Source organism: Tetrao urogallus, assembly GCF_951394365.1.
Source record: "Tetrao urogallus genome assembly, chromosome: 1".
Taxonomy (NCBI): Eukaryota; Metazoa; Chordata; class Aves; order Galliformes; family Phasianidae; genus Tetrao; species Tetrao urogallus.
Window position 1 is genome coordinate 168,276,944 of NC_136813.1, and position 11,228 is coordinate 168,288,171.

Genomic DNA, 11,228 nt, shown 5'->3' on the forward strand with positions numbered 1-11,228 from the left:
CAATTTATGTAAAGGAAAATGGTATTTTTACTGCATGTGGGGCTTGCTATAGTGTCAAACAAGGGAGCAGAGCCTTAGCCTGGGATGTGTAAAATATAGTGTGTACGAGGCAGAAAAGTCAAGGGGAATCAAAAGAAAATTAGTCACGCATCCCATTAATACTAAAAATGAAACTTGGGAGACTTATTTGAGCTCCTAAATCCTTCCAGAACTGAAAAAAACATAAAATCAACACCTACTCTCTTTCAAGCTGTGTTTTACTTACTATGAATTATGCAAAAATTACAAGAATACAGTGAATCTAGGTGTTATCAAGCTCTTTTCAGTTATTTGCTCTCTACACAAACACACGTACTAGCGATATTACTCGTGTGTCCCCTACCACACTGCCAAAAGTAATTTACAACATACTTCTTAAAAGACATATTGTAGCTTTATTTACATATCTGGAAATTTATGGAATACAAAATGATGAATGTGTCAAAATTCAGTCTCTGAAAATCATGCTGAGCCAAATCTCATCCACTGATATCCAAGAAAATCAACAAAAACAAATGGGTTTTAGTTATCAGAACTGTGCTACGTGTTAGCACAATGGTGCTGAAAGCCTTTCCCATGGTTTCTTCTTCTAAGTAGTGTGTAAAAGCTGTGTCATCAAATAACAAGGCAGCCTATCTGACTAATATTACTATAAAATACTATAGTAACGTTAGCAAGCTTTACCACTTCTAATAGAATCAATTGAAAACTGAATGAACTAGAAGTAAAAAATCAGAGAGGAAAACAGTTGAGCAATAAGTTAATATTGGACATGGAAGTGGGAATTGGAGGAAAAACTGATAATATAAAGAAAAAAAGAAATATTCTAAACTTTAAAGAATGATACAAATTTTTGTTCATTGTGTAGTCAAGCAGTAAGTAGGGGATGCTTTTTTGTTACATTCCAGTTCAGTTCTCCCAAAACATCCGTAAAAATCTGTGGAAACTATTATGCAGCTCAAAAGCACAGTGTGGCTCTAAGTAGCTTCCATGAATACTCTGTATTTAAGTAAGATTTTTAAGAACTCTAAAGGTAGACAAACCTTGTAATACATAGTCAAATTAATGCGGCAATTCAATATGCTGACGTGAGGTTTGCCTCTCATAACGTGCATTGTCTGTGGCTAAATGAAAGTATCTGAAAACAGAATTCAGGAATTAAAAGGGGGTAAAATTCCTTGGAGGAAATGGGGACAAAATACTACAAAAGGTAAAAACATTTCTAGAATTACTGTACCAAGTCTAATATCACCATTAGATTCTCTTCAACTGCTTCAAATCAAAATTAAAAAGTTCTATTGAAGTGGCTTTTTTGATTGTTTTTGTTTTGTTTATGTATTAAGTCCAGTTGCGTTAAATTGTGTGGTCAGTACAGCTTTTGAGTGGGCTCTTATACGTCCCAGACTGAGCTCCGTAACACCTATTATAGGCATCACCGTTTGTTAAATCGACAAATTTCTACAGCACTTTGTTATATTTTATATTTTTAATTCAAATCTCTGACAAAAAAGGAACTATGCTGGAATGTTTCATATGCTTTTACCTTTTAAAATATTTTTTTTTCGCATTTTCCATATTAATATTGTCATAGTATTATCTCTTTCTCCCCTTAGTGCCTATCAAACTAAGAAATATATTTTATGAATATGTTGAACATTAATAAGGATATATTCATAAATATGTATATGCATACAAATATATATAAGTAGCTGAGAAGTGGCATTTTTATGTGTGTGCAGATCTGAATCAAAACAAGGTCAAAAAATGCTGCCTAGCTTTATGGTTCACTTTATATTTCAGTAGCATCTTTCCTATCTTTAAAGGAGTCTTGTACTGAGAAAGCAAAAATAGATTAAGAATTTCAAGGTTTTTCTGTTGATTCCTGTTGTCATATTTCTTTTTCCTGGTGAAATGAATAGTTACCCCCAGTAGAGTGTGGAGCAGAAACTTGAACATCATGTAACAGCCAAATCTATGAACTTCATTTCAAGATTGTTTTTTATTTATCATACAAGAATATAGGACAGGCACTGAAATTAAATATTTATGTCATGCTTACAATTTTATCCTGTTTTTGTTTTCTGAGGTTAGTAATAACCGAAGAGCTTTAGTGGAGGAAAGGTGTTTGACTGCAGTTTCATTATTACCCCTGAGCCTGCAAGTCATAGCGTAGAGGTTAATTTCTGTATGTAGTGAAAATGCATGGCCATTAATGAGATGCAAATAATGCTGCAGTCCATCTCTGCTCACTTAGAGTTATCCAGTGCAGGACTTCAGACAACCCGAGATGGAGTCCCAGGGTACTGGTGAAGCAGTTATTCCCTGCATTTGGGCTCATGGCATCATTCCTATTGGAGTTTTCTTCTACTGAAAAACCTATTTCATTGTATTTCTTCTATCCTCTTCACTAATCCAAGCATGTGCTCAGATGGGGAAAAAATATGTAATATATATATGTATATATACTGCAAAAAGCAATTCTGAAATTTGGTAAGGTTCTTATCTCATGAACTGTTGGTTTTTTGTTTTTTCTTTTTGTGTGATTTTTTTTTTCTCCTGCATGTGTTATCATATTATACAAGAAGAGATTCCAAGTTCCACTGTAACGTACTTTTTATGGTTGATAGATGAGCAGTGTAATTTTATTTGTTCATCTTACTTGAAATCTGTTATAATCCTTTTGGAACATAATTCAACATTTATGTTCTTTAAGGTAAGAAATATTTTTAATAACATTATTTTATGGATTACTGGGATGCAACTCTCTCTTCCCCCATGAGGGGGGTGGGATGCTTGTTAAAGTAATCAGGTGGAAAGAGACAGCAGACTGAATGATTTTGAATGATAGAAGGAAGCTATAAAAGTCCAGCAGATAAGGAGGAGAAGACAGAACTCTCAGGCCAAGCAGAGAACATAGGACAGAAAAATTGAAAGTGGCATTTGGAGATGAATGAAGTCTGTGGGTCCAATTAATTGAGACAGTGAACCAGAAGAAATTTCATTTACCTGAACCTAAAAAAATAAGACGTCACATCGAGAGTTTCTGCTCTTCTCCTTATGTATATTATATCATCATATTTATGGAAATGTTTCAGAAAATAAATGCTGAAATCCCTAAATAATAATTTCATTATGCTTTTCTTCTTCAAACCATGATGAGATGGTTTTTGACCTGCTCTGAATGCTGGATGCTCACAAGTCCATGGGGCTGGATGGATTGCACCCTAGAGTGCTGAGGGAGTTGGCGGATGTTGTTGCCAAGCCACTCTCCCTCATCCTTTGGCAGTCCTGGCTAACCGAGGATGTCCTGGTGAATTGGAGACTGCCACATGTGACGCCCATCTTTAAAAAGGGCCAGAAAGATGATCCTGGTAGCTGCAGGCCTATCAGTCTCACCTCGGTGCTGGGGAAGGTTATGGAACAGATGATCTCGGGAACCATTGTTGACCAGTTAAAGGTCAACCAGGGGATCAGGCCCAGTCAGCATGGGTTTACAAATGGTAGGTCCTGTCTGACAAATCTGATTTCATTCTATGACAAGGTGACCCGCTTAATGGATGAAAGTAAGGCTGTTGGTGTGGCCTACCTGGACTTCAGCAAAGCCTTTGACACTGTCCCCCATAGCATTCTTGTGGAGAAGCTGGCTGCCCCACAGTTTGGATGGGCGTACATTCTGCTGGGTGAAGCACTGGCTGGATGGCTGGGTCCAAGGAGTTGTGGTCAATGGAGTTAAACCCAGCTGGATCAGTACTGGGGCCACTTCTATTTAACATCTTTATTAAAGATCTTGATGAGGGGATTGAGTGCACCCTCAGTAAGTTTGCAGATGACACCAAGTTGGGAGGGAGCATTGATCTGCCTGAGGGGAGAAAGGCACTACAGAGGGACTTGGATAGACTGGATCAACGGGGCAAGGTAAACTGTATGAGTTTCAATAGGGCCAAGGATCAGGTCCTGCATTTTGGTCACAACAACCCCAGGCAACCCTACAGGCTTGGGGAGAAGTGGCTGAAAATCTGCCTGATGGAAAGGGACCTTGGTGTACTGATGGACAGTTGGCTGAACATGAGCCAGCAGTGTGCCCAGGTGGCCAAGAAGGCCAATGGCATCCTGGCTTGTATCAGGAATGGTGTGGTGAGCAGGACTAGGGAAGTCATCCTGCCCCTGTACTCGGCACCGGTGAGGCCTCACCTCAAGTACTGTGTTCAGTTTTTGGCACCTCGGTACAGAAAGGACACTGTGTTGCTGGAGCAGGTCCAAAGAGGGGCAACAAGGTTTGTGAAGGGCTTGAAGAATATGCCCTATGAGGAGAGACTGAAGGAACTGGGGCTGTTTAGTCTGGGGAAAAGGAAGCTGAGGGGAGACCTTATTGCTCTCTTCCAACATCTGAAAGGTGCTTACAGCGAGAGCGGGATTGTTCTCTTCTCACTGGTGACAGGTGACAGAACAAGGGGAAATGGCCTCAAGTTGTTCCATGGTAAGTTTAGGTTGGATATCAGGAAACACTTCTTTACTGAAAGGGTGGTCAAGCACTGGAATAGGCTCCCCAGGGAGGTGGTTGAATCACCATCCCTGGATGTGTTTAAAAGCCATTTGGATGTGGTGCTCAGGGACATGATTTAGTGGAGGGTTGTTAGAGTAAGGGTAGTATGGTTAGGTCATGGTTGGACTCGATGATCTTTAAGGTCTTTTCCAACCTGAGGAATTTTATGATTCTATGATTCAAATATCAGTAAGTTCTCAAGAATTATAGTATGTTCCAAAAATGAGAGATGACACAAAGCAAGTTGTAAGACCAAAGAAACCAGTATTTCTCCCAGCTTGTTTGGTGTAATCAAGGGTTTGGAGGCCCAGCATTTTACATATGACCTTCTCAAATATTAACTTAGACCAGGCACACAGTCTGCTAGAGGGAGACTTCCTTTTAGCCCTTAACCACACATCAAAAGACAGAACAGAGAATGTAATGTTGACAACACATCACATACTCACAGAAATACTGGTTATGTTTGAGCAGTATTTTCTCCTTTCTCACGCAACCAAGTTTTTGAAACTGTTTAATCTGCTCTTCAGCGAGTTTGATTTCCTGATGTTTATCATCATGAACAAAAGCTAAAGCTTTACAAGTACAAAGGTGCTATGAAAAATTAAAAATATCTATCCTGGCATTTTCCTATTGTAAAATATTATCTGTGCACTGGAATTGTGCATGTTCAGTTCTGTATTATTTTTTTAAGCATCCCACTTACTTCTAAATACATACATAAAGATGAATCCGCAACATTTTGTCAAATGAAATTATCCACCAACAAAAGCAATAACAGGATCTTCAACACAGCATAAACAAACATGCAGAAGCACACATTTCATCTAAAATGCCATTACCAAATATCATCACCCACTTAAGCTCAAGAAGAGGAATTCCTTTCCTCACTTCCTCCTGACTCTGCTTGAAAAGCCCTTCCCTGCCATCACGGAAACCAGCTCAATCTCAGCAGGCATAAAGGGAGGAAAACACAGAGTGTGAGATGGCACTTTATTCTGTGTATTAAAAAAGGAGCTATTTCAAAATCTCTACTGTGTCAAATGCTTCCCAAATATGAATGCCTAAATTTTCCTTGAGAAACCACAGGAGTTTACTCGAGTTACTTTGACAGGTCTCTCTGAATGTTCTGCAGGTACCCATCAGATCAACTTTCTGTTGACTTAGGAGCAAGGACCTTTTGTCCAGTCATTGCCCTGTACCCTGCTAAGCTGGTGGAAAGATGAGCAAAGTTTGAACTGCTTCTTTTAAGGACTCTTGTTTCAATAGGTTGTAAAGTGCACACAGTAAGGTCTACTGGGGAGTCCATTGGCGAGGGAGGAGGGTTGGGGGCCAGGAAAGAGAGAAGGAAGTGATGTCACGCTCTCCTGCCCTGACCTGAAAGGCTGTGAGATGTGCAGGAAGTTTGGCTTTGGCAAACTGCTGACTGCTTTGCTGTAACAAACAAATGAATAAATGAGGCAACGTCTGCTTTCTTACAAGTTTTGTTATGAAAGGTTCGCACATTTTTGTGTGAAATAAAAGTATGATGCTAATCAACACCTCTTAATCATTAGCATACAAGGTCTAAAAATAGCTGCTTTTCCTTTGTGTAACTGGATTGTAACGATTCTTTTCCGTTCAAAACGAAAATACATCACTAATATATTTTCTTTTTTAAAAAATGTTGTTGAGTTCAATATTAACCAGTTAATCAGTACAAATAGATAGCAAAATAGGGAAGGAACAACAGGACGACGCAAATTAAACATAACTTAATAAGTTGGCAAGGGATGTATATTATTTCTCACTTCCAAAACCTCATCGTTTTTTAAATCTTGCATCCAATGTAAGTGTGTCAGTATTTTTCCATACACAAGAAGGCTAGTAATTAGACAGCTAGGGAGACCATGCTTGGACTCCCTCAGCTTGGTCTGAATCAGTATCATGTCATTACGAATGTTGAGGATATATTTGTGTCCTTTATTTATTTTTTCTATCTTCTTTTGTTGAATTTGTAGTTGTTTTCTTTGTACTACACACCTTTCTGGTGGAGGGAATTACACTTTTTCATTGTTTTCCATAAGTATCTGATGACTATCATGTTTATAACTTTTCACTTGCTTAAAATTAATTTATTTCATTAAATTTTGCTGGGAAAAAAAATTACTATAAAAGAAAGTTGAAGAATCAAAAATAAGGCAATTTGAAACCGATTAGCAGAGTTTCTTCATTAAATGTGCAAGAATAGTAGAGGGACATCACCAGACAGATATTTTTGAGTCCATTGTAATCGCTTCCACCAACACATGACCAATCAAATGTTGGGGCACAATTAGCTCCCTGCTAATGCTTAAAATACTTACGACTTGCATAACCGAGCAGATGGCCATACACTGAGACCTGTGCACTTGTATTGGTGTTCTCATTGGTGCTCATATTCACTCTATTCTTTGATAATTCAAGACATATGGCCCCTTTTATAAGATGAGAGCATTGCATTTGAAAATAGTACAGTGTATCTGTTTGAGTTTTAGGAGTGGAAGATTATTTGGTTTGGATTTTTATTGCTATTGTTTGAATGAGTTACCTATCTCCAGAAACAAGCACTGCTTTTTGAAAGTGTGAATGGGCTCTCATACAATCTTGTGGCTTTAATATGTGTATGTAGAACATAGAATCATGCCAATGGAAGAAATCAGCATCAGTGGAGGTATAGCTCTGCTCGCTAATGAGTTCTCGAAAACTTACTAGGCAACTGAACTACTCTGTATCTTTACACTTGTTAACTGATCTCGTGTTAGCCTGTCTTGAAGAAACTTGTTTAGAATCAACAAAATTGCCCAGAAAAATGGGGAAAATGGGAAAAATGAGTGTTAAACACCTTTGAATGCATTTCAAGGGGAACCACATAGAATTTATGCACTGAAAACAAGTATATCAGCTAGTCAAGCAGAAAGAGAATGATCACGTAGTCATCAATTTCATTTTTCTTTAATAGATTGTAGACTGATCATTATCTCAGACCAGCTAATGCAAAAATTACTTTCACGTATCCTAACAGCTTCTTGGCTCTCCTATGCTACTTTTAGTGTTGAGTAACAGAGATAAATTCAGACTACTAAACTATTTCTCAGTAGAGAGTGAAAAAATTGATCATGACTGATAAATACTAATGTGCTTTTAAAACAGAGAACATACAGATCTCTTATTCTTCTCTATTAATAACTTTAAAATGATCTTTTGTCCCATTAGAGTGAGAAGCCAAGAGAAGAAGCTATATATATGAGGAAGGGAGAGTTTGTCAGTTGGGATAATGCTGCTTGCACTTTTCATTTACTTTTCATTTCTGTGCCTGGGAAGGTTGTGGAGCAGATCCCGCCTAGAAATCTATGTTAAGGTACATAGGAGATAAAAAGGTGATTCAAGACAGCCAGCACAGGTTCACCAAGGGCAGATCTTGCCTGACCAACCTGGTGGCCTTCTATTATGGAATGATGGCATGGGTGGATGGGAGAAAGGCAACAGATGTCATCTACCTGGACTTCTGTGAAGCCTTTGACATGGCCCATCACCACATCCTTCTCTCTAAATTGGAGAGGTATGGATTTGAAGGATGGATTAGAAATTGGTTGGCTGTTCACAGCCAAAGGGTTGCAATCAGTGGTTCTCTGTCAGGACAGAGACCGGTCACGAGTGGTGTCCCCCAAGGCTCGGTCTTGGGACCAGTGATCTTCAACATATTTATCAATGACATAGACAGTGGAATTCAGTGCACCTTTAGCAAATTTGCAGGTGACACCAAGCTGAGCAATGCAGTCCAGATACACTGGAGGGAAGGGAAACCATCCAGAGGGTCCTGGACAGGCTGGAGAAGTGGGCCCATGAAAACCTAATGAGGTTCAACAAGGCTAAGTACAAGGTGCTGCAATTGGGCCAGGGCAATCCCAGGTATTTATGCAAACTGCATGAAGAACCCCTTGAGAGCAGCCCTGTGGAGAAGGACTTGGGGATCCTGGTGGACAAGAAGCTGGACATGAGCCAGCAGTGTGCGCTTGCAGCCTGGAAGACCAACTGTGTTCTGGGCTGCATTAAAAAAGGGGTGGCCAGCAGGGACAGGGAGGTGATTGTCCACCTCTACTCAACTCTTGTGAGGCCCCATCTGCAGTACTGCGTCCAGGTCTGGGGCCCCGAGTACAGGAAGGATGTGGAGCTCTTGGAGCAGGTCCAGAGGAGGGCACTGAGATGATCAGAGGGCTGGAGCACGTCTGCTATGAGGAAAGGTTGAGGGAACTGGGCTTGTTTAGCTTGAAGAAGAGAAGGTTCTGGGGAGACCTTGTTGTGGCCTTCCAATACTTGAAAAGAGCATATAAACAGGAGGGGGAACAGCTGTTTACAAGGTTGGATAGTTACTGGATAAGGGGGAATGGTTTTAAACTGAGACAGGGGGGATTTAAGTTAGATATTAGGAGGAAGTTTTTCACTCAGAGGGTGGTGACACACTGAAACTAAGGAAACCGTAGATGCCCCATCTGTGGAGGCAGGTTGGATGTGGTTCTGGGCAGCCTGGTCTAGTGATTGGCAACCCTGCCCATGGCAGGGGAGTTGAAAATAAATTATCTTTGAGGTCCTTTTCAACCAAAGCCATCTTATGATTCTATGATTCTATGATTCGTTCCTTTTGTCTTGCTCTCCTTGAGCAATCCCAGTGCGATGACTGCCAGGAGAACTCACTGATGACAAATCAGCTGAAGATATTGCTTAAATATACCAAGAACTGATCTTGAATGGCCTCCTTACTGTCATAACTACATTGCCATTTAGCTAGCGCTTCCCTACTCCACACTACAGTAACAAGGATGACTGTGCAATGGATTTAATGTACACATGAAGACGCGTGGCTTCATAAGTTTTGGCTGAAGGAGTGATAATTTCCACAGCTAGAGAATAAAGAATGGTGGAGAAGGATCTGATTGGCCTGAAAGAGACTGACACAGCCTTTATTTTTGAGGACAGAATCCCCTGAACTGTATTTCTAACAGAATATTCCACATATCTGAAGATCAGTCTACTTCTATTGAGGTATAATGTTATTTACTTACTTAACTAAGAACTAGGAATGTCAGTTTTCAGTAGTACTATGAATCTCCAACTGTATGGCAACTTCTGAATCACGGCCTGAACCTCTGATTGATCACCTGAGGCAAGCAATGAGTCAGTCATGGGAGCACAGGTGAAGGCAATTCACCTGTGCTGCTGGAAGGGGTGGAGCCTGGCTCCACCTCTCCTAGACCCATTTAAGAGCTAACTACGAGGGATAGGGTTTCTTCTGGAGATTCTTCCTCTGGAGTTTTGCAGCAAGCCCAGGATGTGGGTAAGCTTTCTATATATTCTCTTTTTGCTCTTATAGTCTGCTTTGCTAAACTCTCTTGTCTGTTTTTTAATTATAACATCTTTAAATTCATTGACTATATACCAACTCAGTGTTTGGGAAGAAACATATTAATTTTCTCTCCTCCTGATCTAGAAAAATGGGTAACTGGCACAAGTACATTGTTTCAAGAATGTGAAAGCAAACTCAACAAATAGCTCTAATTAGAGATCAGATTAGGAGCGGTTTCAGTGCAAATGCAATATATTTGAAACTCTTTCAGTTTAAAATTCTTTGATCCTCAAATACCATTGATTTTCTCCATTTCTGTGCCATGGTCATTTTTTTGCTTTCATGATTTTATGGTATTTAAATTTTCCCTAGAGAAGATTACAATTTCATTTCTCCAGTCTGCACAAACACAATATAAAAAAAGCCAGTCTCCTGAAGACTGTGGAGGCTTATGGCTGAGTTAGTCTAGTAAGAATTAGTACATGAAACATTTCCAAAGAAGTGATCTAGTTGAGGCCTTCAAAACGATAAGATACATAGCCAACATTATCATCCCAAATTCTTAACTCGGACTGGAGAGCTACAGTTGCTACTCTGTATTTGCTTGATCTTTTTATACACAACATGACCTTACAGTGACAAAATGTAAATGTGTCAAAAGCATTTCTACTCAGTTGTGTTTTCCCATAAATCAGGAACCATAAGCTATTGCTATGCATTCAGTAGCATCAGTATTAATTGGTCCCATTTCATATTCTTTTTGTCTGACCAATGCAGCTTGACAGTCTTTAATGGAATTTTCAGATGCACATCATGGATTCTGAAGTGATCACTTTTTATTCCCAAACATATGAGTTCTCTCATATTCAGTACCACTTCCACACCCTTCTGGTACCTAATTTCCAAGCACAAAATGAAATGCTAATTCATTTTAATGTTTTTTCCATGCTAGTAATTGCAGAAACATCCAAATATATGAGTTAATCTAGCTAATATTTTTCTCTAAATGCAAAACTAAGAGGGCTGCTCCAAAAGTAATGCCTCCTAGTTTGTGATGTTGGCCCGCGATGTCAAAAGTGGATGTTGGTGGCACGGCAGTAGAGGCTGAGCCTTCCCACCAATGTTCCATTACATTTGTTGCTGTATGACTGGTGGCAGCAGAGGGGTAGTCTGACAAAACAGTATCTGACATGGGAGTGCATATGAAGCAATGCTGAGTCATTGAATTCCTCCATGTGGAGAAAATGGCACCCACTGACATTCACTAATGCTTACTGAATGTTT